The sequence below is a fragment of the Lissotriton vulgaris genome, chromosome 10 (genome assembly GCF_964263255.1).
Source record: "Lissotriton vulgaris chromosome 10, aLisVul1.2, whole genome shotgun sequence".
Lineage (NCBI taxonomy): Eukaryota > Metazoa > Chordata > Amphibia > Caudata > Salamandridae > Lissotriton > Lissotriton vulgaris.
In genome coordinates, this window is record NC_141698.1 from 163,792,694 (window position 1) to 163,818,816 (window position 26,123).

General features: G+C 47.5%; 1 protein-coding gene across 1 annotated transcript in view; it reads left to right on the forward strand.

Annotated features, from left to right (window-relative positions):
- The first annotated feature begins 16,845 nt into the window (after window positions 1-16,845).
- LOC147684902 (retinol dehydrogenase 7-like) overlaps window positions 16,846-26,123 on the forward strand; it is a 202,374-nt gene continuing 193,096 nt past the window's right edge. The window contains exon 1 of the mRNA XM_086940793.1: window positions 16,846-16,986. The gene's annotated coding sequence lies outside the window, so the exon portion shown is untranslated. The remainder of the gene's footprint in view (window positions 16,987-26,123) is intronic.

The following is a 26,123-nucleotide window of genomic DNA, read 5'->3' on the forward strand; positions in this document are numbered from 1 at the left end:
TCTAGGGTACATTAACCTGAACTTGGTAGGTCTAAGTTGCTCTGTAACACGGTTTCTTACAATTGAATGATAGAAACCTATGGAGTCTGAAAATCATGTCAGTATTTGGGCTATGTTGAAGCAACCATGGGATCCCTAGTATGGCTGTAAATTGTGGTGTTGTGATTAATTCAAATATTATCTTTTGCAAATGACTCCCAAAAATGCATATATTTACTTGGATAGTGTGGATGGAGGCAGTCTTGGCACAATTTCTGTCATCAATCATACAAGTTGTGTCCATGTTGGGTTTAAATAAATACCTAATTTGGGTAAAAGAAGACTCCATAAAGTTTCTTGTTGCCTCTGAGCCCAGTAACATTTCCATTAACATTTTATCAGGAACCTTTTAATTAGGTAACCACCCTAACTCTATTGGGATCTACAAATGCTGTAAAGAATCTTCTTGGTTAATACTGGGATACCCTCAGACCCTGCTCACTCTGAAGGGAGGTCTCAAAAACTGCTGGGCCCCTTGGTTTCCCTTCGCCTTGGTGACCATGACTAATTTTGTTTTTTCCTGTGGTTTGTTGAGGCCGTACTTGAGGAAATGGCCAGCTTTACCACAATATAAACAGTGTTTCCTATCACGCTGCTTCTGTCTTTCTTCCTTGGTCTCATAAGACACCAATTTGCATGTGATCACTGTCATGAACTACTTTGGACTTGGACTTCTTTTCTTTAATGACCACAACCTTTTCTGCAACTTTTCCACTATCCAACTTTCATATGGCTAACTGATGGCCTTGACAACTAAGTCTATTAGCCCTTCACAATCTTCAAGGGGGGAAGGAGGGCTGACCACCTGAGCCAACAAATCTTGGAGGCCATTGCATAACCCCCAGTAAAAGATCGAGCCCTTTTTTTCTTCTGCCCATTTAAATTCCGTTGCCAACTGATTCAAACTTGTCAAATAAGTAAGAGGGACTCTACCGCCTTGTATCAAGTTTAGCAATTGTGTGTCCAACAAATGTATCAACGTGTGCTTATTGAAGAGATTTTGCATCTCCATTTTGAAATATAGGTAGTTGTACACGAGTAGATCGTCCCTACCCTCTAATAGTATTAACCATGAAGAAGCTGTTCTACTTAAATATAAAAGTATGAAACTGTTGCTGGATTGATCATCTGGGAAGTACGTAGGTCTGCACATAAAGTAGAACTGACATTGGTTTAAAAAGATTTCAAACAGCACTAGCTCACAATAAAAGCATTCAGGGGTGCTAGAGGAACTGCGGGTGGAGTTACCACATGAATTACTGCTCTTGCGTTAGGTTCACCTCTAGCCACACCCATTTCTTCAGGAATGGCATTGGAACCTACAGTTTGTGTGAATAAAGTTTTAGAATTAATTAGGTTTTTGCACCCGAATTCTTTTTTGTCTACAACCCTAAAAGCCACGGCTAGGTTGGTTTTGGAAAGTGTAAAGTCTTTGAGTCAACAGTCATGTTTCTTCTTGTGAATATTGTAGAGCCTGACGTAAGTGTTTAGTATCATTCTGTAGGGTTAGTAGTGAGCTCAGTGGATCCATCTTGTTTAGGCATGTCCCTTTGACCCATCCACCCCATATCTTTTCAAATTTGTGTGGGCTGCCCCTACCCCTATATGTCATTTTTTCTTGTATTCTGCAGATATCCATTCCGTTTACCCAATCTGTAAGGCACAGTCAGAGATTGCTGCCCCATTCCTGGGCAATTTCTCTCTGTAGTACTATGCATTCCAAGTTACTCAGTAATTTATTGTAAGTCGTTGCGCCTGATTTCATCCTTATACTAAACAGTGCAAGGGGGCATTCAGAGCAATAGCTACTCCTGTGGCATCTTCTAGGCTGCTTGTCACTCCGTTCCAGAATGAGCAGAGCATTGGGCATTCCCATAACATATGTAGAAATGTACCCCACTGTCTGCAGCTTAAGAGACATAGGTCACGACAGCCTTGATTGGCCCTACTTGTTCTGAGTGATGAGGCGCTTTGAGTTGGGATATGACTTTGTGACTTGGACGGCATTATTGTATGTAGACTCTACAGCAAGAGTCAGAACGGGCAAGCTTGTATCGGATATTTATTGGGTGGAGAGGGGGACACACCAAGGATGCCCTATGTCACCACTGCTATTTGCTCTGGCTATGGAACCGCTAGCGGCAAGAGCTAGACAAGGGCACTTCTATCAGGGATTGGAGGTCGCTGGTTGCACACATCATATTGCACTGTATGCTGATAATCTGCTCTTGTTTCTGGGTAATGTGAGCGAGGAATTGCAGGGAGCTAAAGACTTGCTTGCAGCATTGGAAAAAGTGGCAGGCCTTAAAGTGAACTGGATGAAATCATGCCTTTTCCCTGCTAAGGAGGGCAGAGAGGGGCCTCCAGAGGTAGAAGGGATTCAGTGGGAATATAGATCTTTATCTTACTTGGGAACATAGATATATCATGGTCAAGGGGACCTCTTGGAGTGCAATGTGGGTAGAGTGCTAAGAGGGGTGAAGGTCAGTTTCGAATTTTGGGAGACCCTTCCTCTCTCTGTGGCAGGCAGAGTAACATTATTGAAGATGGTGACATTACCGAGACTCCTATATCTCTTTGGAGTGCTCCCGGTGTGGATCCCGGCGGGGATGTTTAAGCAATTGCAGAGCCAAATAACGCAATTCTTATGGGGAGCCGGTAGGCGTAGGGTGGCCCTCTCAACGCTGACGAGACCTAGAACAATGGGGGGGTATGGCTGTTCGGGACTTCGAATATTATTACATAGCGGCCCAGTTACAATGGCTCACAAAATGGGTAGCGAGTCGAATGCGGAGAACGGCGCAACAGGGAGAAGTGTGGCTTTGTGAAGTTTTCTAGATTCTCTGTCAGGAGATTACAGGATTGAGGAATGTTAGTTCTATCCATTTGTGGGCGCTTTATCATGTTACAGTCCCCTCCTATTATTGTCGCTTGTGGTAAGTTTAACAACAAGTGGCTCCGCTGTGTTAATGTCTCAGGCTGCAGCCTCGGTGGAATGTATATGTTGACCAATGTTTTCGTCTCACACTTCCCCAGGACCATCATGTAACATTCCCAGTCATAGGAGGTAGTCTGCGTCTTGTGGAACGCCACTGTGTTTTAAAATCAAAATCGCAACTCTGCTGGAAGCCCCGTAAGTATGTTTCTTGAAGAAACAAGACATCTGCACAGTAGTGTGTGAGTGCTTTGTGTACCAGCTCCCATTTAATTTGGCTTTCCAGTCCGTTGACGTTACACGTCAGTAGATTAAGTGAGTGTACCTTTGGGTTGCATGTCTGTAGTCTCCCAACACAGCAATCTATCCAACCTGGATGGCGTATCCCCTCTCTACATTCTGTGCACTCAAGTAACATTACAAACTTATGAACTTTACCCCAACTACCCTTCCCCCACACCTAACATGACATGGCCTTAGAACTGACTGCCACACTAATGCATGGCATGTCCTTTGCCCAATAAATTCAATTCCTGGAATACCATTATTGGTGTAATTAGCATTGAAATACCCACATCCATGAGGTCGGGGGCTATTGCTGCCCACAAGCAGGAGTACAGGCTCTCTAGTCCAGTCAGGGTAGGGCTGCCAGAGCACTTGCACCCCAGTGTGAGGTATTATGGAGGGTTGGGCACTTTCTCAAATGATCTCAGACATCATCGGGGTAACCATTGGCAGGGTCACATCTACCTCCTCTCTATCTAATGTAGAGCCTTCCTTTTGGGAGCTGTCAATCTCTCTTGCTAAGGTTTCCCATTTATTGGTGGTCTCCAATTAGCACATCTGGTGGACATCTGCCATAAATTTGGCCCTCCTCCAAAGCATCTGATCCCTTGTTGATGCCGCGTATGAGTGCTGTTGTAACCTACAGCGTTTCCTGCATTCCTGCCATCTAGGTTTCTGGGACTTCTCTCTGTTCTGTGGAAGATGGTATCCACATCTCTCCAACCATCCCCAGACCTCTACTGCATCAGCAAAGAAGTGCCCCTGTCTATTATAGGGAGTTTCGCTGGGAGAAAGAGGGCTCATTGGAGGTCTAGAGTCCTTAGATGTTGTTTGCCTCCCAGGAATGCATCCCTTTGATGTTGCATTGGTGATGTGTAGTCTGGGATATGTTAACATTCATACCTTCTATCTTCCAGGGTACGCGTGCTTATTCTACCTGTAGTACGACATCCCTGTCTTGAAAGTTTAATAATCTGGCCACCCTGACCCATGGTGGTGCATCCTGGATAAGCGGCCTCCCTAGTACTTAATGGGCCCATTTCACCATTTCAAATGTTTGCCCTCTAAAATCACCAATGACAGCCACTCTTCCAAGAGCAGTTCCGCGCTGGGGCCTTCAGCTTTCTCCAGTATTCCCACAAGCCAAATGTTATTACCGCAGGACTGGCCCTCTGCGGCGTTTGCTTTCTCTGCTAGTGTGGCGACCTCATTCTCCAGAGCCTCTATACGGTCAGATAATTTAGTCACAGTACGTCTGACCGGAGTTAAGGTTAATTCTATGTCCTTACTCTGTCCATCAGTTTCTTATGGTCAGCTCGAAGGATGTTTACTTCTAGTGCCACTGTGTCAATTTTGAGTTCCAAGGTTGTCTTGGTGTTCTTTACTGCTGTCAGCATGGGTGCTGTGTGTGTTTCCAACCCCTGAGCCGTGGCCAGAGCAGCTGGGCAATTTCTTCATGCTCAGTTCAGTATTGATCTTTTTCCGGGAGGGGCCTGGCAGGTTTTGGCTGGACCAATATGGCTCCCTTGAAGTCCGAGGTCTGTGTTCCGTTGCCAGAAATACTATCACAGGCCCAGTGTGCAGCTCAGTCCATACCCCTAAGGGGGTCCCCCTTTGTCACCTTGTGACCCTCTTGGTCCCCTCTGAGGCTTGCCACCAGTGGGTACCCTGATTCCCCGGAGAGATCGTTCCCCCGGTCACCCTTATAGCCATCGGGGACTGGGTAGTCCAACCCCCACGAAGGCAGGTAAAGCCCTTCAGTCCCCCGGTCTAGGAATTTCCCTCTGCAGGGCCCCGGGCACGAGCACCCTCACTTTCTCTCTCTTCTGTTTTTGTAGAGGGGGTCCCCCATGCCCAATATTGCAGACTGAACCAAATGGCTCCTTCTACGGTGCCCAGATCCCTGTAGGCCCCTCCGTGGTTGTAATTGCCAGTGATGGGTCCTGCACGCCCTCTTATCTCACAGCAGTCCAGTGCAGGGGGTGGGGCACCATAAGGAGACCAAAGAGGGTCACAGGTGCTATCAAAGATATGGCTCCATAGTGGGGCTGCTGGTCATACCCTATTATGCTCCTCATGCCTTCTCGTTGGGAATTTCGGCCTTTTCCATGTGTGTTGGCAATGCTGTGTCCCAGGCAGGGCTTGAGTCGGGGTACCACGTGGGTGGGCGGCGTCCCCCCACTTAATTTACCATTTTTTGTCCAGGTGGACGCCGTCCTCCCTGCCTCACTGTTCTTTCCTGGAAGAAGAGGTGGATGTCTGAGGCTCCGGAGCTCTTCCCGGACAACCCGTGAGATGGAGAGACACCAACAAATGCGACCATGCCACAGTTGGTGAGATCGCGACCTGTAATTATACAAGAGTTATAAGGCTGCTTGTACTAATTGTGGTTTAAAAGCCTCAGAAATTTTTAACCCATAGGATAGAGCGGAGAGGTGCCTGTCGCTGTTGAAATGCGTGAAGCTAAGAAGTCACAAAGGGCAGCCGGGCTGACTCCGTGTGACAGAGAGTCAAAGTGAAGGACTCCCAGTAATGAGAGGGGACTACCTTTTGTGACGTCACTTCCTGTCGTGACGTCCCTTCCGGTGACCACCTAACTTGGAGAGGCCCCCCACTTCTTTTTTTAGGACTTGTGCCCTGGTCCCAGGCCTTTGTAGCTCCTCCCAGGCATGGGGCCTCAGGCCGCACACCATAGCGCTCTATGGCACCGATATTCCCCTGTCAGGACTGTACTTGTCCTCTGGTCTACCTTTATGGGACCTCTGAGCCTCCCGGTGGCCCTCGCCAAACCCGCCAACTCCCGAGGAGCGGTTCAGGAGCTCTGTCACATGGCGTAATTTCGGGATTTTCATGTGATAAGTGCAGAGCACAAGTCTTTTCAAAAGAAGCGGGGGACTAACCAAGTTAGACACTATGCAAGTGACATCCTGACGTGTGCCATCACAGCACATGCCGTCACGACGTAGCGCTATAAAAGAAATGAAATAGTGCTATTTAAATGATTTGTGTAAATACTGAGACAGACCACCCCATCTGAGTCTTACAGTGTCTGCACTTATATACAGGGACAGAACAAAGGCAAAAGCATGCCTCTCTTAAGTACCTGTGAAGAGATAGCAAGCTGTGCGTCTTTGTTTCCCTTGATGGCATTTACATTTGTGTGAGGTTCCAGGACGCCTCCATTCAAAACAATCAAAAAAAATGAGCCTGATGGCCCCTTAACTTCCGCCTGACTGGAGGTCAACAACAAAAAAACACCCCTCGCTTCCTGCATGTTGCTGCTGGAAATGGAAAGCAGACAACCTGTAGGCGCCCTGGTGTCTTTTTTATTTATTTGTTTATTTATTTATTTAATGCGATTTTATATAGCGCGCACTTTCCCCGAAGCTGTCAGAGCGCTTTACATAAGAACCAGTTGCAAAACATAAGGACTAAGGATACATGTGTTACATAAAAGATACATACAGAAAAAATTGCAAATGTACAAGATGTAGAGTCACACAAGGAAGAGATACAAACAGAAAGAAGAGATACGAATGGAAATACTCTAAGAGTCACATAGGAATGTTAGAGACTACAAAGGTCTATTGCATATGCTAGTGATTAGAGTCATCTCTATATACATAGGGAAGGGATACAAATGGATATACTCTAAGAGTCAGATAGGAATGGTAAAGAGTACAAAGGTCTACTTCATATACTAGTGATTGGAGTTATCTCTATATACATAGGGAAGGGATACAAATGGATATACTCTGAGAGTCACATAGGAATGGTAGAGAGTACAATGGTCTACTGCATATACTAGTGATTCAAGTTATCTCTATATACAGAAAAGCAGAGTTCCATTAAGTGGGGTCGGAGGGGGGATGCAGTCACAGCACCAAGGGAGGGTGGGAGGGATGCAAGGGTTTGGAGAAAAGGCAAATCAGAAAAGGGAAGAAACATTTGAGGATCGTCAAGGGGCAAAAGGGTTAAAGGATGAGGGAATGGACTAGACGGCGGGTCAGAGTCCAGAGAAAAGCGGCCGAGATCAGCAGCAAAATGGCAGCGAGGACAAAAGAAAAAGTTAAGAAGTCCAGGAGAGTCTGTGGCATAGTTTCTTTAGTTTTGAGGAGAGGGGTGTGTGCCCTGAGTGCCGCTCCGCACCAGCCCTCTCTGCTGGCCCAGAATTTATTATTTATTTATTTATTGAATGCATTTTTATAAAGCGCAGATTTTACCCGAAGGTGTCAGACCACTGTACAATAGAACCAGTTACGTTACATGAGAGAACTGTTGCAGGAATAGAACAAACAAAAATAGCATGCCATAGAGTTGAAGCAACGCAGGCAAAAGGCACACAATCTCAAGCACAGCATGAACAGACTGTACAAGCAAAAGTAAGAATAAATATGACAAATGACCAAAGAACTTCCTGGCGCACAATAGCAGGCCATAGAATCAAAACAACGCAGGCAACAGGGACACAATTTCAAACGCAGCAAGCACAGGATGTACAAGCAAAAATATAAACATATGTGACAAATTAACAATGACTAAAGAACTTCCTGGCGGGGTCTGAGAAGGAGGGAATTAGTTCTGAAAGTGTCTTTGGAATAAAAGAGATTTGAGGTCCGCTTTGAACATCTGAATGGAGGTGATTGCACGGAGCGAAGGAGGAAGCGAGTTCCAGGTTCTCACCGCATTACCTGAGAACGATTGTGCCAACAACTATTCTCTTTTGAAGTAGGGGGGTTCAAGAAGGAACTTTTCCGTATTCCGAGAAGGTCTTGAGCCTCCAGACAGTTTGAGTTTATTCGCCAGATAGCGAGGGGAGGAAGAGTGCAAAGCTTTGTGGGTGATGCACGCTGTTTTGTAGATAGCTCTTGCCTCGATGGGAAGCCATCGGAGAGAAGACAGGATAGGAGTGATGTGGTCACTTCGTTTGGACCCTGAAATAAAGCGAGCTGCTGAATGGAGGACGGATTTGAGGGGGGAGAGGTGAGATTTGGGAAGGCCAGTCTGAAGAGAATTACAATTGTCAAGTCTAGAGAGAACTAGCGATTGGACCAAGGTTTTTAGGTCATTCCCTGGAAAGAACCGACGAATCCCCCATAAAAGTCGCAGTTGATAACGTGCGCTCTTGGCCATGGAGTTGATGTGTGAGATTAGGTTGGGAAACAGAAGCAGACTATTTGCAATCTTGATCATTTGGGATCTGTCTGAGAGGAAAGAGGCAAACCATTTGAGTACTGTGCCTTCCACACCCATTCTCTGTTGAAGAATGTTAACCCTTTCCGTGCTGATGAAGGAACCGCTCCGTCATCAGCTGCGGGTGCGCTGTGCTGATGACGGAGCGGTTCCGTCATGGCCCGCCCGCCGCTCATGCGCGGCGCGAATTCCGCGCCTGCGCTGAGCGTTCTATTGAGCGGGCGGGGCCATGACGGAACCGCTCTGTCATCAGCACAGCCCAACCGCGGCTGATGATGGAGCGGTTCCGGCATCAGCATGCGGCCGCCGAGCGGCCGCCCCGCCCACTTAGCGCTGCGGCAGAATAGCCGCCGCAGCGATGTGGCTAAGGAGGGTGTTGTGATTAACAGTGTCAAAATCTGCAGAGAGGTCAAGAAGAATCAGATGGCACGATTCCCCCGAATCTAGAATATGCAGCGCATCATCGATCACTTGCAGCAGGGTTGTTTCAGTGCTGCAGTTTTGAATAAAGCCTGACTGTAACATGTCGAGGAGATTATTGTCCATAATGTGTTGGGAGAGTTGTTTTGCAACACATTTTTCTGTGATCTCTGAAAGAAAAGGGAGATTAGTGATGGGGCGGAAGTTATTGAGGTCATTTGCATCTGCTGAGGTTTTTTTTAGAAAGGGGGTAACCTGTCCTGTTTTGAGGATAATTGGGAGGGATCCTTGACTGAGGAAGAGATTGACTAGGCTGGTCCAGTAGGAGAGAGTGTTAGTATAGAAATCAATGGCGATGCCACTGGGAATGGGGTCAGGGGAATGGTTGGAGGGTTTGGTTTTCGCGGATGCATTTGAGGAGATCAACCTCTGAGATGGCGGCAAAGTTCGGCCAAGTGACTAAGGATTTTCACTCCTCGATGGGGTGGGGTGGGTGACCTGTTCCACCAGAGATTTTACCTTTTGATCGAAGAATATAGCGAACGCAGTTGCTTTCTTTGATGCATTCTCAGGCTTGATGGTTTGGGGAGAACAATTTGGGTTTTTGATGAGGTCGAAAAGTTTTTTGGGTCTGTTTTTAGCTGAATCGAGGAGGGATCTGAAATGTGATGTTTTTTCCTGGAAGAAGTGTTTGTGATATATGGATCTTGCTGAACGTAAAAGAGAGAGGTTGGGGGTGGATGGAGATTGTCTCCAGTGCTTCTCCAAGATTCTAAGGTTTTTCCTTTCGTCATAGAGAGCTTTGTTGAACCAAGGAGCTGATGGGGTGGGTCTTTTCCTTTTGCTTTGGAGTGGAGCAACCTTGCCGTTTTCGACTGCGAGGATTGAGAGACAAAGGGGAGGGAGATCGTTGACATCCGTATTGGGGTCTAGACTAGGAAGAGACTGCATAGCAGAATCACATAGAGTCTCAAGATCAATGGTTGTTGCGGAACCACGTAGAGGCTCTTTTGGGTTGGCCGAGAGTTAGAATGTGAGAGAGGTGAAAACAGAAGGGAATGAGGAAATGGTCAGACCAGTCAACACGTGTGGGTGAAGCAGTGGTAATCTGGTCTGATTTGGAAATCACAAGGTCCAGAATTGAGCCCATGTAATTTCCGAGCAGTGTTGTGCAAGATCGTTAGCGGAAAGAAAGTTGCAAGCTTGTTGGCAGCCGAGTCTTCCACAGAGCCCCAGTGGAGATTGAAATCACCTAGGAAGATCTGCTTGTCGCTTTGTGAATATTGGTCACTAATGAACAGCCCAGCCAAGTATCACGCATCAGGCGTTAGTGTAACGCATTTCAGTGTGGTGATCCGCATCACCGCACTGAAATGCATTGTCACGCATTATTAGCGCCTCCTCAGCTGCCACGTGGAGCGCTGCTATAATGCACATATGATGGACTGAGCTGCAGTGCCTCTCAGCCGTGCGCACTGCTCCCGGTAGGCAGAGGCTAAGGATGATGGCTAAATCTGCTTGCAGCTCTGCGAGTACTGCTACAATGTAATTGGCAGAGGGCCTTAAATTTCGTGTGGCTTTCAATGCGTAGCCAGTGCAATTCACGAAGAGAGTTGGAAGTGGGGGATAGGTTGGGAAGTTTACAGAGCAGTTGAGCCGCCATGTTTTGGACTGTCTGTAGTTTGCGGGTCACCTCTTTGCACGCCCCCAGGAGAAGAATGTTGCTGTAGTCTTATCTGGAGGTGATTAAGGCCTGGACTACGGTTTTCTGAGTCTCCTGAGGGAGCATCCAAATGATCTTACGGAGCCACTTGATGATGGTAATGCAGGTGGAAGAGGTTTTAACCACGTGGTGTTTCAAGGAAAGTTGATCATCAAAAGTGATGCCAAGATTGCGTGCTGTTTTGGATGGAACAGGGAGCGTACCCATTTGTGTGGGCCAATATTGGGGCCCCCACAGAGTAGTGTTCTTACCAAATAGAAGGAGCTCTGTTTTCCCCCCGTTTAACTTAAGTTTGCTTTCGTGCATCCACGTGGCGATGTTACTGAGGCCAACTCAGAGGGAAGAGGGAGTGGATTGAGAACCGGTTGAGAGAGAGTAGATGATCTGTGTATCATCGGCGTATGAGTAAATGGTTAGCCCCGCTTGTTCCGCAATCGTGGCCAGAGATCTGACATACATGTTGAAAAGTAAGGGGCTCAAGATGGAGCCCTAGGGGTCACCATGCGCCGATTTATAGGTTTGGGAAACAGAAGCAGACTATTTGCAATCTTGATCATTTGGGATCTGTCTGAGAGGAAAGAGGCAAACCATTTGAGTACTGTGCCTTCCACACCCATTCGCTGTTGAAGAATGTTAACCCTTTCCGTGCTGATGACGGAACCGCTCCGTCATCAGCTGCGGGTGCGCTGTGCTGATGACGGAGCGGTTCCGTCATGGCCCGCCCGCCGCTCATGCGCGGCGCGAATTCCGCGCCTGCGCTGAGCGTTCTATTGAGCGGGCGGGGCCATGACGGAACCGCTCCGTCATCAGCACAGCCCAACCGCGGCTGATGACGGAGCGGTTCCGGCATCAGCATGCGGCTGCCGAGCGTGCCGCCCCGCCCACTTAGCGCTGCGGCGGAATAGCCGCCGCAGCGATGTGGCTAAGGAGGGTGTTGTGATTAACAGTGTCAAAATCTGCAGAGAGGTCAAGAAGAATCAGATGGCACGATTCCCCCGAATCTAGAATATGCAGCGCATCATCGATCACTTGCAGCATGGTTGTTTCAGTGCTGCAGTTTTGAATAAAGCCTGACTGTAACATGTCGAGGAGATTATTGTCCATAATGTGTTGGGAGAGTTGTTTTGCAACACATTTTTCTGTGATCTCTGAAAGAAAAGGGAGATTAGTGATGGGGCGGAAGTTATTGAGGTAATTTGCATCTGCTGAGGTTTTTTTTAGAAAGGGGGTAACCTGTCCTGTTTTGAGGATAATTGGGAGGGATCCTTGACTGAGGAAGAGATTGACAAGGCTGGTCCAGTAGGAGAGAGTGTTAGTATAGAAATCAATGGCGATGCCACTGGGAATGGGGTCAGGGGAATGGTTGAAGGGTTTGGTTTTCGCGGATGCATTTGAGGAGATCAACCTCTGAGATGGCGGCAAAGTTCGGGCAAGTGACTAAGGATTTTCACCCCTTGATGGGGGTGGGGTGGGTGACCTGTTCCACCAGAGATTTTACCTTATGATCGAAGAATATAGCGAAAGCAGTTGCTTTCTTTGATGCATTCTCAGGCTTGATGGTTTGGGGAGAACAATTTGGGTTTTTGATGAGGTCGAAAAGTTTTTTGGGTCTGTTTTTAGCTGAATCGAGGAGGGATCTGAAATGTGATGTTTTTTCCTGGAAGAAGTGTTTGTGATATATGGATCTTGCTGAACGTAAAAGAGAGAGGTTGGGGGTGGATGGAGATTGTCTCCAGTGCTTCTCCAAGATTCTAAGGTTTTTCCTTTCGTCATAGAGAGCTTTGTTGAACCAAGGAGCTGATGGGGTGGGTCTTTTCCTTTTGCTTTGGAGTGGAGCAACCTTGTCGTTTTCGACTGCGAGGATTGAGAGACAAAGGGGAGGGAGATCGTTGACATCCATATTGGGGTCTAGACTAGGAAGAGACTGCATAGCAGAATCACATAGAGTCTCAAGATCAATGGTTGTTGCGGAACCACGTAGAGGCTCTTTTGGGTTGGCCGAGAGTTAGAATGTGAGAGAGGTGAAAACAGAAGGGAATGAGGAAATGGTCAGACCAGTCAACACGTATGGGTGAAGCAGTGGTAATCTGGTCTGATTTGGAAATCACAAGGTCCAGAATTGAGCCTGTGTAATTTCCGAGCAGTGTTGTGCAAGATCGTTAGCGGAAAGAAAGTTGCAAGCTTGTTGGCAGCCGAGTCTTCCACAGAGCCCCAGTGGAGATTGAAATCACCTAGGAAGATCTGCTTGTCGCTTTGTGAATATTGGTCACTAATGAACAGCCCAGCCAAGTATCACGCATCAGGCGTTAGTGTAACGCATTTCAGTGTGGTGATCCGCATCACCGCACTGAAATGCATTGTCACGCGTTATTAGCGCCTCCTCAACTGCCACGTGGAGCGCTGCTATAATGCACATATGATGGAATGAGCTGCAGTGCCTCTCAGCCGTGCACACTGCTCCCGGTAGGCAGAGGCTAAGGATGATGGCTAAATCTGCTTGCAGCTCTGCGAGTACTGCTACAATGTAATTGTATCCAAATTAGGCATACTCTCGGGCCGACGCACGTGGCGCCAAACTTAAACTGACGTCACTGCAGTCAGTGCCCAATGGTGAAGTAGACACTGACTGACAGTGAGACACAATAGCGTATCTTGAGTCAGGGTCCGTCCTCCTGCTGCCACCCGCGCTTTTTGAAGTTCAATTGAGCAGCTCCTGAACTCGCCGCTCTCACTGCAGCGGGGTATGGGGATGGCTCATGAATCCAATCTGGTATCGGATCCCACCTGCACCATTCGGCCACAGACAGGGCCAGAGCGGCTGACTCACGAGTCAGTATCATCGAGGCAGTGAGAGTGGGTGCAGCATGATTAATGGCACAGCGGCAGCCGTAATATCTCACACACCCAGGACCTTCACCCAGGTCACCGGGCCTCGCCAACCCCAGCCGGGCTCAGCTGCCCAGTGAGGATCATCATGATTTTTCAGTAAGTGCCTGGGAAAGCAGGAAATCTATTAACTGTAATTATCAATTGCATCTTTAAAACACTTCTTAGTGACTGCTGTATATAAATTGCTGCTACAGTACTGATCTATTTCACTAGGTCAGTGTAGCCTAGTAGTGCGCTCACATTTCTAGTGCTTTCCGATGTTTATTTCCTACCTCAGTCAGTGCCCCAGCCCGGGCCCCTAGAAATTTTTGCTGTTGCCTGGCAACACTAGAACTCCTGAACACTGCTCTGAGTCCGGGAGAGGCTGAGCAGGTGGTGTTTAGGGCAGGCACGCCTCTAATACACGCCTAGCAGGGAACTACAGATCCAATCAAAGCAATTTTTTTACAGAAATAAAACATGCAGGTTTGAAGCATCTCTAATTCAGAGAAAGGTTTTCCATTAATATACAAAAGACAAATATGCATTCGAGTGACCAGTTTTTCATTCAGAGGTCCTTTCCAGTCGTAACTGGGGACAGACTGACTTCCATACTGTGCAGCAGGTGAGAGAGTATGCAGCCGCATGAATGGCGAACATCACTCCTCCAAATTTTTAAGCTTGACTTAGCCAGGGTAGGAAACCCGAACACTAGAGCATATTGGGCAATGCTTGGTTAGTCGCGACCTTTACCTGGGGTTTTTTTTTTTTTTTTCCCCAGGTCCTATGATTAATGTGAGCATTGCCTACCTTGGCTATCAAGACTATTAGTCTAAATTTCAAGGGGGTCTCGATGATTCGGGCTCTATCAACTGAGGTATCATCTTAAGCGAGTCTAAGAGTGGTCGCTGTATTTAGTGCCAAAGGGGAACTGGCCGTACCTCTCGATAGATAAATCCCTCACCAGCTATATGGCTGAGTTGGCACAGTACAAGACCTTCTGGCTATTCGCTCTGTGGTGGTTTTCTTCTCGGTATTGATAGATTGGAGCTATGCACACAAATGAGGATAAAAAAAAAAAAAAAAGAGAGAGTATGCAGCCGGCTGAGCAGACATAGAGATACTTCTCAAGGCCTTCGGCAGATGCATTATTTGTTATTTTTCCCAGGCTAGGTGCGGCACGGTAGTGTTGTAACATTACTGGAGAAAAGGTATTAATAAATTAACACTACCACAGTGATTTCGCACAGAGGGGTTAAATATCCATGTTGAAAGCGCTTGACTGTACCAAATGTTGCATTGCATATTCCCAAAATTACGACCAGTTTACAAGGGCACTAGATTAGTGCCCTTCCATTTCTGTGATTTGATGCAGTTTTAAGATTTTATTAGTTTCTTGTTTATATGTTTCCCTTGTCTTTATTACTTGATTTTGTTCGCGAAAAAGTGTCACTCATTATGGTTGAAATATCACTCATAATTACATTGAAATTATAAAAATGTCACACGTAGCAATCTGAAACCTTGGCAGATATGAATGAAGTAAAAGACAGAATGAATGATGGACCCTTCCTAGAGTCAGCACCTGACTAGCTTTCCCCCGTAAGGTTCCTTAACCCTTAAATTAATCAAGGGGGTTGTGTGCACATTGAATGGCACCCATCATCACCGTGCCTATTCCCTAGGGAATTTTAATTCAAATCAAACAACCGCAAAGGCGCACCACAAAACATGAAACAATAAGTGCAAATGGTGTTTAAGCACAATAAGGAGATATTTCTCAAAGATGTTGAAGTTCTTCTTTAAATCTTTATTTTCAATAAGCAGTAAAACACCTACAGCCGACGCGTTTCGTCCCAAGCTGGGACTTCTTCAGGGCTTTCATGGGACGTCGCTTATGGGGAAAAGTGTGGAAGAAATCAGGGTCCAAAGGTCACCTTCCCGGCTACCGTAATCCTGTTATGTATTGGTACAATCAAATGTTGACTTTGAATGCATGGACTATAAGCATGCTAGTGGGCAACAAAGGTAATGTTTTCTCGGAGTTCCTCGGTGGTGTAGAAAGTCACATAACAGGATTACAGTAGCCGGGAAGGTGACCTTTGGACCCCGATTTCTTCCACACTTTTCCCCATAAGCGACGTCCCATTAATTGAAAGCCCTGAAGAAGTCCCAGCTTGGGACGAAACGCGTCGGCTGTATGTGTTTTACTGCTTATTGAAAATAAAGATTTAAAGAAGAACTTCAACATCTTTGAGAATTATCTCCTTATTGTGCTTAAACACCATTTGCACTTATTGTTTCATGTTTTGTGGTGCACCTTTGCGGTTGTTTGATCAGATATGAATGAAGTCGATGAATTCCCCCATGAAGGAAGAGCAATTACCAGGCGGGTGGTAGATGGTATGGAACCTGAAGGGTGAGCCGTGATGAACTTGGAATTCTAGGGAGAGGCATTCAAACTGGTGCGAAAGAGGGTGGTGGGAACGTGCGTCCACCATCTGAAAATAATGGGCGGACGCCGTGTACGTGCGTGTATACCTGACTCGTGCTCTAGATGAGTGTAACATTAAATGTGATAAATTAACATCGGTTCAATAGAAATTTCGCCAAGGCCTAGTAAAAATGTATCTAGTTTGAAACAATTGACTCTAGTTTGAAAACTTTCCCTATGATGTGCTATAACACCGTCTGTACATAAGCTATTCACAACCAGTATATCTCCTATCTCTAATTTTACAAGAAAGTTGCTTTGATCTCCTTTCCAGTGAGCTCCGTACCCGCACTGCAGTCCTTTATAACGAGGAGAGAATTTTGGGATACCATGCTTTTTGTGTTGCATTTGTCAAATGGGTTCAATGTCTGTGGGTAGGTTGAGTGGTTCGAATTATACGATCATTTCGGAGTTATATATGCACATATTTAACAATGTTTTAGGCTGCTGTTGCATGGGTGCCTGATTTCCACGTAATCCACGATTTGCATAACGTCATCCACCGGTTGCATTCTGGGGCTTGTAGTCGTACTTCAGCTATGTGAGTATACTCTCAAATATCCCACCAGGCACAGTACTGTTTGGTTGCATTCTGGGGCTTGTAGTCGTACTTCAGCTATGTGAGTATAGGCTCAAATATCCCACCAGGCACAGTACTGTTTGCTGAAAGCCAGGATAGGATGAAGGCTTCGCACAAGGACTTGTGGCTACCTGGTCGCTATGCGGGCATCTTTGGGCCCGTCTATTCCAGTGAGGTGTATTGGAAGTGTGCAAAGACATTATCCATACTCCGTTGTTGTTTTTTTTAACCAATCAGCCTTTGTTTTCCACAGATGTCTACTAGTGACGACCAATCAGTATGTATGGAATGTTCAGAACCTGCTTCGAATAGGGCGTGGCGAGCCGAGGGTTCACAATATGTGCCCCGTCAAGTAAGACCACTAGAAGAAGCGAGCACGCCTGCTGCGCGGACACCGCCTCATTTACGGCACAAGTGATTCTGTCGGTGCAACGGCGCTCTGCGAAGCGGTAAGCGTGCACACCACTGCCGGGGCTGATCGATGTGTTCATAAAAGACAGTAAGTCCGGATCCTTGTAGCTCAGCGGGTTCATGCGCCTGCTTCTGCGTTTCAGGTGGGTGATCTTGCAATCCGGTTACCAGTAATGAAAACTGCTTGTACCATCCAGGCGCTGGAAAGTTCCCACGGCTTCGGCCGTGAAGGTTGCACCACCCTGACATGAAGGGGCCGAAAGAGCTGGGAACTTTCCAGCGCCTGGATGGTACAAGCAGTTTTAATTACTGGTAACCGGATTGCTGTCTGAGACCCACTGTGGGCTAAACAAGTGTAATTTCTGTGATTACGTGCAGGACTCACGAGAGGAAAAACAGACTAAGAACTGACGTTTACCACAAAGCCCAGAATGCACTGTAAACTTACCTACTATAGGAATGCTACTACAGACCAATTAATGATGGGGATTTAATTTAAAAAGCAAGACATCAGTATTCCTGCAATTTTCCAGCACTGCTTTTGAGAAAGAAGCTGAAATGCGTTGAAATGCTTCAGGCACGATAACCTTTCAGACGCACTGCCGGTTATGAAATTAAAAGGTTTGGAAACCAACTTCTTGTCGAGGGCATCCTTGCTGCAGAGCTATTGGATGGTTACCTTTGCTTTAACACATTAACATATGTTGAAACCCCCCTGAAATTAATTTAATAAACCATAGTTCAATACAGTTAGGGTTATGAATGAAAATTGAAAAGACACGGATATTCACAGGTGTTTTTTTTTTAACACATTTCTTTGTGCATTGTTAGAAATGGGGGTCTCTAGTTGGCAGTGGCTTGCACCCTGCCCAAGTAGGGACCCTTCCTTCTAGTCTGGGTAAGGAGATTACACACCCAAGATAACCCCTGCTCACCACCTTGGTAGCTTGGCACGAGCAGTCAGGCTTATCTTAGAGGCAATGTGTAAAGCATCTATACCAACACACACAGTAACACAGTGAAACCCCTACAAATGGAGACCACACCAGTTTAGAAAAAGAACCAATTTTTATCTAAGTAAAACAAGACAAAATTGACAAAATCCAATATACACAAAGATATTGCTCTTAAAAGGTTCAGAACAGTTCAGTTCACAGAAAACTATGAATGCATCACTTTTAGTACAAAGTTCCCGTGATGCATCAAAATCAAAGACGAAAACAGGCACATGGGGTGAGTTAGGCACCGGAAAAGCAAAGCAATGCATTAGTTCCTTACTCCCAGGTGATGTGTTGGTTTCTTACTGCCAGGGGAATTGATGCATCGGTTCCTTACTGCTGTGCAGGGGCGGTGATGTGTCGGTTGGGTTCCTTATCATTAGGGGAGGTGAGGCCTTAGTTCCTTACTGCTGGGCTGCTTTGAAGAAAAACTGGCACACAGGTGTGATGCGTAAAAAATCCAGATTCAGTGGGTTGATGCGGCAGCAAAGCAATTGCTGCTTCGATTTTCCAGCCGTGTGACCGGTAATGCGTCGATTTCTTCAGTTGTGCAGCAGGGCATGCATCATAGGCAGAGTGGAGGCGCTCCGTCGATTTTTCGACTGGTGCGATGCATTGTTTTTTCACCTGCACGGCTATGCTATGTCAGGAAAAACAGGCACTGAAGGTGGATGTGTGGATTTTGTTCTCTTGTTTGCAGCAAAGCCACCTCCAAGGGCCCAGAACTGGAATTGGCACCACTTGGCAGGTCAGAACCCCCAGCGGAGGAGTTCAGGGGCTGCAGATTAAGTCTTTGATGGCCCTCAGATTTCTTAACAGGAGGCAAGCGGACACAAGCCTTTGGAAAACCTTGGAAAACAGGATACAAAAAGCAAAGTCCAGTTCTTTTACTGCCCAAGACAGATGCAGCAAGCAGTAGGCCAGCACAACACAGCAACAAGCAGAGTGGCAGTTCCCCTCTAACTGTTTCTCCAGCTCTTTTTCTTGGCAAAATCTCCTGTTGGTCCAGAAGTGTTCTAAAAATATAGGCTAGTCTTTGTAGTGCACAGGATCCTGCCTTTTCCTGACCTGGCTCCAGACACACTACAGTGGGGTGGATACAGCTTTATATGATGGCAGACACAGCCTATTCAGGTGTTGGTGACCACTCCTTCCACCACTCTAGCTCAGGAAGACCCATCAGCCAAAGTGAGCTGAGGGCAAACCTCAGCTCACTTTGTGTGACTGTCTAGAGGAAATGCACAAGGAGCCTAACTGTACGTCTAAACCAGACGTTGATTCCACAGGCAGGCAGAGACACAGAATGGTAAAGCAAGAAAAGGCACATCTTCACTAAAAGATGTATTTTTAAATTTGGAGTTAAGAGAACGCAAACTCCAAATCTCCATCTTTTCCTATTTGAAAGTTACACTTGGAAGATGTCACAAGGCAGCTCCAATGATAACCTGGGGGAGAGTTAGTCCTTGCAATAGCGAAGAACAAAATGGGCAGTATTTCACTAAAAGGACGTGTAAAACACACAAGTACATGCCCTACCTTGCACATACACTGCACCCTGCCCATAGGGCTGCCTTGGTCCTACTTTAGGGGTTCCTTACATGTAGAAAAAGGGAAGTTTGGACCTGGCAAGTGGGTGCACTTGCCAGATTGACATGGCAGTTTAAAAAACTTAGGGGAGAGGAGTTGGCCCAACGACTAGGGTGGTCGACCTCGAATCTGGGGAACTGGGTTCGAGTCTCGGCGATGATGCTGAACATCCTGTGATTCTGAAAATGAATGTGTCCTCATGTAACGCAACTGGTGCCATGTAAAGCGATCTGATAGCCGATACCTTCGAGTCAAGTTTGCGCTATATAAAACTCGTAAGAAATAAAAACGGAATACATACAGTGTGGAAGGTCTGAGACATGGTTACAGTGCTACTCATGTGGGTGGCACAATCCGTGCTGCAGGCCCACTAGTAGCATTTGAATTACAGGCCCTGGGCAAACACAGTGCACTTTATTAGGGACTTACCAGTAATTCAAATATGCAAATCATGGATAACCAATCACAATTTACACAGGAGGTGCAAGTACTTTAGCACTGATCAACAGTCAAACCGAAGTGTCCTAGCGCTAGGGAAAGTGACCCAGATCTCCAAAACAAGTTATGGTAAAAACATGGCCCATTAGGCTGACTTAACCAGCCCCGTTTTCAGTTTTATGGGGAACAGTGGTTCTGAAGACCCCTGTCTGATTGAAAGAAGCAGGGAGTTCCATCATTTGGCTGCTGAACAGCTAAAGGCGCATCCTCCGGTCCACACCCTTATTGACCATGGGGACTGATGCTAACAAAGATCCAACAGTTATCAACCTTCTAGTAGGGACACAGAGCTTAAAGAAAGGGTGTGGATAGTGGGGACCCTTGTTCCTAAGGATTGGGTGGCAGTAACAAATGGCTTTGAAGGTAAGACGATTCTCAAGTGGCATCCAATGCAATTTTGAAAGCGCAGATCCCAAAGAGGACCTCCTAGGCTGCTATGGCTGTGATCTGACTGTCGAAGGAAAGCTTGGTAGCGGACCATATGTTAAAATTCTTGACTTTCGGCTTAGGAGAAGCACGCCTGGCCACCAGGCTGAGGACCAGATGGATGTCTGGTTCCTCTAAGATAAGGACCTCCCGTTTTTTCTGCATTTAATTTAAGACAACTGAGGTCCATCAATTGAGCAACCTCCGACATACAGGCACTTAGCAGTGCAGCAGTGTCAGTTGCATTCTGTGACCGGGTGATCACCAATTGCGTATGGTTGGCGTAGGAAATGATATTAAATCTGTAGTGCTCAACGATCTCCGCCAGCTGGCGCATATACAGATGAAATAATGTTGGGTTCAAGGAGGAGCCCTGAGGCAGCTCCCGCTGTAATGGGAAAGCCGGGGATCGAAAAGGTTTTAATGACACCTGAAAGGATTCATCTCGCAAAAAAGAAGCCAGCCACTGCAAGGCAGTATCCTTAACATCTCATGTACACAATCATTCAAGCAGAAGGTTGTGGTACAAGGTGTCGAAAGCTGCACTGAGGACTTACATTAGCACTACTTCTGTATCACCCGTGCTAATGACCTGTCAGATTCTGATGCTAGAAGCACTGCCAGCTATGTGCTAAGAAGGGGGCAAAAGCCAGACTGGGTCAATACAGTTTACAACATCAGTATGCGTTGAGAGAGGTCGATCGACAATACTTTGACATTGTACATTGGTAATTTCAGGTTGTGATTCATCCTAATTTACTTTGATCATATAGGTCTGTAATGCAATTTACCCTCACTAAATATACCTGTGCTCAGTTGGAGTGCGGTATTGGTGTTGTTCATGTCTTTGAAATTCACAAGTTTTGATTTAACTCCACAACCCATAACTTGCACAACAAACATGGAAACAATAACTTTCTGGGGGTATGTGCCTGCCCAAGGCCACCCTGTGGCCATCAGGAGGGCGGGCCCTTAGTCTCAGAGGGCTGCCCCCGTCCCTTACTATGGTCAGCCACTCCTCCCCAGGGCAAGCGTTGGCCGGCTGGAGGTGGGCGGGTTGGTGACGAGCGTCCGGGGCGGCAGGCAGGGAGAGGGGGTATATCTTCCCCCTCGCCATTGTTTAGGCCTCTTTGCCGCTCCGGACGTCACGCGTACTACTTCGGGGACACTCTTTTGGGACTCTATGTGCGGTGAGTTCAGGCCTTCTGACTGGTACCCCCCTCCGCCTACTCCCTCTTTGGCGGTGGTTGAGTCTGGCCAGGCGGCCTGCTTATCGACGGGCTGCTGTGGAGTCGTCCGGTGGCCCTTCCAGCCGACTTCTTTGTTGCGCTCCAGAGGGGTGTGTGTCGTGCGCTTCCCGGCTCTGTCCCGGGTGGGGCGGATCGCGGAACGCGTCGTGGTGGCCTCGCCAGCGGGTCCCCACGTTGCTGGCCATATCCTCTACTGTTGATGACTCTGGATCTTCGGGCCTCCCCCCCCCCCCCCCCCTCTCTACCCCCTCTCCCGGACGGTGGCCGCTGGCCGGGCTGTGGTGGAGTTACAGGGTGATCCGGAAGCAGAGAGGTGCAACACTGTACTTCAGCGGGCACATAGGGGTGCCAGAGCCTAACCTAGAACCTCATGGGAGGTCTAGGAGTTCGTGTCGGCGCCCCAGTAGTCCTTCGGGCAGTTGTGGGCCTCTGCAACCGGGGGTTTGCCTAGATACGCCCCGCAAGGGGCGTGAGTAGTGTAATTACCATAATGGTGCAGCAGTTGGGTGGTTCGCCACTGTGCTGATTGGCTCAACAGGCGGGCAGGTGGCGAGAATGCGGCCTGCCCTTGGATCGCCCGTAAGATAACCCACCGTGATTACATAATGTTGTATGTAATAATAAATCTGCAGCAACTTTTCCCAATCTTAACACTTTTGTCTGTGTGTTATTTGCGGGATGTGGTATATGTTGGGGCGGGGGGTTCCTGTTGCCCTGATGTGACTATGTGAAGCTGACTGAAATCATGCCGGTGTAGCATTCACGTGTTTTTGGCAAGCGCTCTTCACTTTATTGGGACATGTCCAGCTCGGAGCCAGCACGTGGCGGTGCGTTATTGAGTTCATACTTGTCAGCGCGTGACATTGGCTGCTTCGGAACCCAGCGCTATCTAGCATCTGCCTTTCATTTCACTGGTTGTATAAACTGCATTCAGCAGCACAGCAGCGTGTTTATGATGCACTCCTAGGTGCTCGTACTGTGTAGCGGCAGAGTCCTCACGTTAAAGACGTGCAACAGAGCGATCATTTTTAACCCTGGGCGGAACACTATGGTACGCTCACTTAGTGTGCGTCGTTTGCGCAACTACGCGCTACGCAAATTGCAAGTACTTATTTATTATTTATTTATTTCTTATAATGTTTTGTATAGCGCGAACAAGACCCTTGGGTATCAGAGCGCTTAACGTAGAAAGTAAATTGGAGATTAACATATATACTAACAATTCTACAAAAAAACAAGCATAAATGAGGTAGATGATATATGTTACTTACGCATGTGCAGTTTGCATTAAGAGGTTGGTTAGACTTAACTTACATCGTAAGGCCTATATACAAACATAAATGAGGTAGAGGATTAAATAGTTTTGGATGTGAGATACAGTTATAAGTTCACATTGACATGGGGTAACTGTAAGGATACAGCTTAGTCTTATATGAGGCGTCAATCTGGTGTCCTCAAATTAGCCTTCCTACTATTTATGTCGAGTCTTCCCCTTCTGATGACATAAATGTTCAGTGTTAGGACAGCAATGGATCCTAACAGTGATCAATAGGCTTCCCTATGTAAGGAATCTACTCATCAAAAGGCTCTTCACTTCCCGCTTAAATGTTACAATATTATGAATCTTCCTGATGTTAGGGGGGAGTGAGTTCCAGATTCTGGGCGCCTCTCCTGTGAACGCTCTGTCATAAGTCCTTTTCTTTCGGATGAGGGCTGGCCGCAACAGCAACTACTTGGCGCTCCTAGCTGGTCTGTTACCTCCAGATAGCTCAATTTTCTTGACTAAGTATCTTGGAGTGTTGCAATGGACCGCTTTATGAGTGATACATACTATCTTCATTTGGATTCTGGCTTCAGAAGGTAGCCAGTTTAATGCTTTCAGGTGGGGAGATATATGATCAAATTTCCTTGATCCAGTGATGAGTCTTGCCGCTGCATTGAGGCAAGCTTTTAGTGGTGCTGTGTACGTTTTTGGTAAGCCAGCTAAGGTGGTGCAACCATATTCAATCCTGGGAATGACACCGCCTTCAAGGCTGCCCTTGTGGATGTAGTCGGTTCCTTGACCGCAACATGCTCTAATTTCAATATAGTAGGTGACCTAAATATACATCTGGATCAGTCGTCATCTCCTTCCATCAGCTCCTTGCTGGCGGACTTAGAAGCGTTGCAACTTGACCAACTGGTCACCTCCCCCACCCACACAGGAGGACACATATTGGACCCTTTTTTTACCACCTTAGCTCGGGCTAGATCAGCTGACCCGATGGTGGTGGGTTGGACTGACCATCTACTGGTTAAAGTGTCATGTCCCCTTGACACCCCACAACTGAAACCTGCAGGTAAACAGAGTTTAAAGCGAAATTGGCGTAAACTTAAGCTGGAGGAGTTTGTCAGGTTATTGGAGGCACAACCCCTAGGCAAACTGCAGAATGTAGAACAGGGCTATGAACAATTCTGCAACTGGGTTCTTACTGCCCTCGACTCTCTCATACCTTTGCGTTGGGCAAAATGTCATGCGAAAAATCGTAGCCCTTGGTATAATGAGACTCTTGCCGAGCTTAAGAGAACCTGCCGGCAAGCTGAGAGGGCCTGGAGAAAAGCTTTTGATCCCACGTTAAAATCGTTGTACTTTGCCCAGCTTAAGTCCTACCACAGAGCTATTTGTCAAACCCGGGCCGCATATTACGCAGCTGAGTTTTCCAACAGCCCCAACCCCTCTAAGTTGATCTTCAAGGTACTTAAAGACCTGATGGGGAAACGGGCCACCTCGCAAGAAATCTGTACGGACTCGCACTGTGAAAGCCTGGCATCCTTTTTCGTGGAGAAAGTACAGAAAATCTACCGAGGATTCGCACCAGCTGCCCCCGGGGATGCTCCTAGCGAAGTAGAGGTCCTGGTGTCTGAAACCCTGTCAACCCTGCCGACTATGTCTAATGAGGTATTCGACACTCTGAGCCTCAAAATTAAATCAGGCTCTCCCTCAGACCCTCTGAAGCCGGAGTTTTTTGCCTCTCTCCCGCCCCTCTGTCGTGAGCCCATTCTGGAGCTGATCAATCTCTCCCTCAGTGAGGGCGTGGTTCCGTTATCCTGGAAGCAGGCTGTGGTCAAGCCCATCCTGAAGAAACCTAATTCTGACCCCTTGCTCCCGGAGAATTATCGGCCCATCTTCCTCCTGCCTTGGACCGCCAAGGTCACGGAGGCACACGTGAATACCATTCTGTCTGCCCACCTCTCGCGTAACAATATCCTAGACGAGAGTCAAAATGGGTTTCGTGCTCAACACAGCACTGAAACGGCTCTGCTCTTTATGATCGAGCATTTGCGGTCATTGCTAGATGTGGGGCAGACCGCGGCGCTCCTATTGTTAGACCTGAGCGCCGCGTTTGACACGGTGTCTCATGACATTTTGCTGCGGCGTCTGGAGGAAGTGGGGATCGTTGGGAAGGCTCTTAAGTGGTTCCGCTCATTCCTCTCGGACCGGTTTTTTAAAGTAGCCATTCTTCCTGGCCAGTCCTCGTACCATTCTTTGGAACTGGGAGTCCCTCAGGGCTCTGCCCTCAGCCCCACATTATTCAACTTGTATGTGAAACCGCTGGCTGCCGTCGTCAGGCAATATGGCCTTACGATGACATCGTATGCCGACGACACGCAGCTGGCGGTGACTCTCAGTGGGGACCCTGAGGTGACTGCGCCCAGATTCCGGGCAGGACCGATAGCTGTGGCTAGCTGGATGCGTAACAACTGCTTACAGCTTAATGCCAAGAAAACCGAGGTCCTGATTGTGGGGAAGCAGGCGGAACTCTGGGGAGACCAGTGGTGGCCTCTCGAACTGGGGGCGATGCCCATCCCAGTGGACGAAGTCAAAAATCTGGGGGTATGGCTGGATTCTAACCTTTCCTTTACCAGCCATACAAAGAAGACAGCAGCTACCTGCTATGGCATTCTGTGAGGACTCAGACCAGTCCTCAAATTTTTCGACCCTCCCACACGTCAACTGGTGGTTCAGGCCTCTATCCTCTCACGGATAGACTACGGGAGTGCCTTGCTCCTTGGAGTCAACCAGGCTGAGGCGACTAGGCTTCAGAGGGTGCAGAACGCTGCTGCACGGGCCATTGTAGGTCTCCCGAGACGTTGTTCTGTCTCTCCTGTCTTGGCCTCTCTGCACTGGCTTCCGGTCAGACAGAGAATCAAATTCAAGGTTCTCTGTCTGACATTCAAGATCTTAAAGCTTTCTTCTCCCCCGGCCTTGACAGGCCTTATTTCTTCTTATGTCCCCACGCGATCCCTCAGATCCGAAGCCCAGTATCTGGCTAACAAGCCTAGGTTCAGGCTTAGCAGGATGGGAGGACGTTCCTTCCGTGTGCTGGCGGCGGACCTATGGAATTCCCTTCCTGTTCACATTCGCGCCCTCAACAG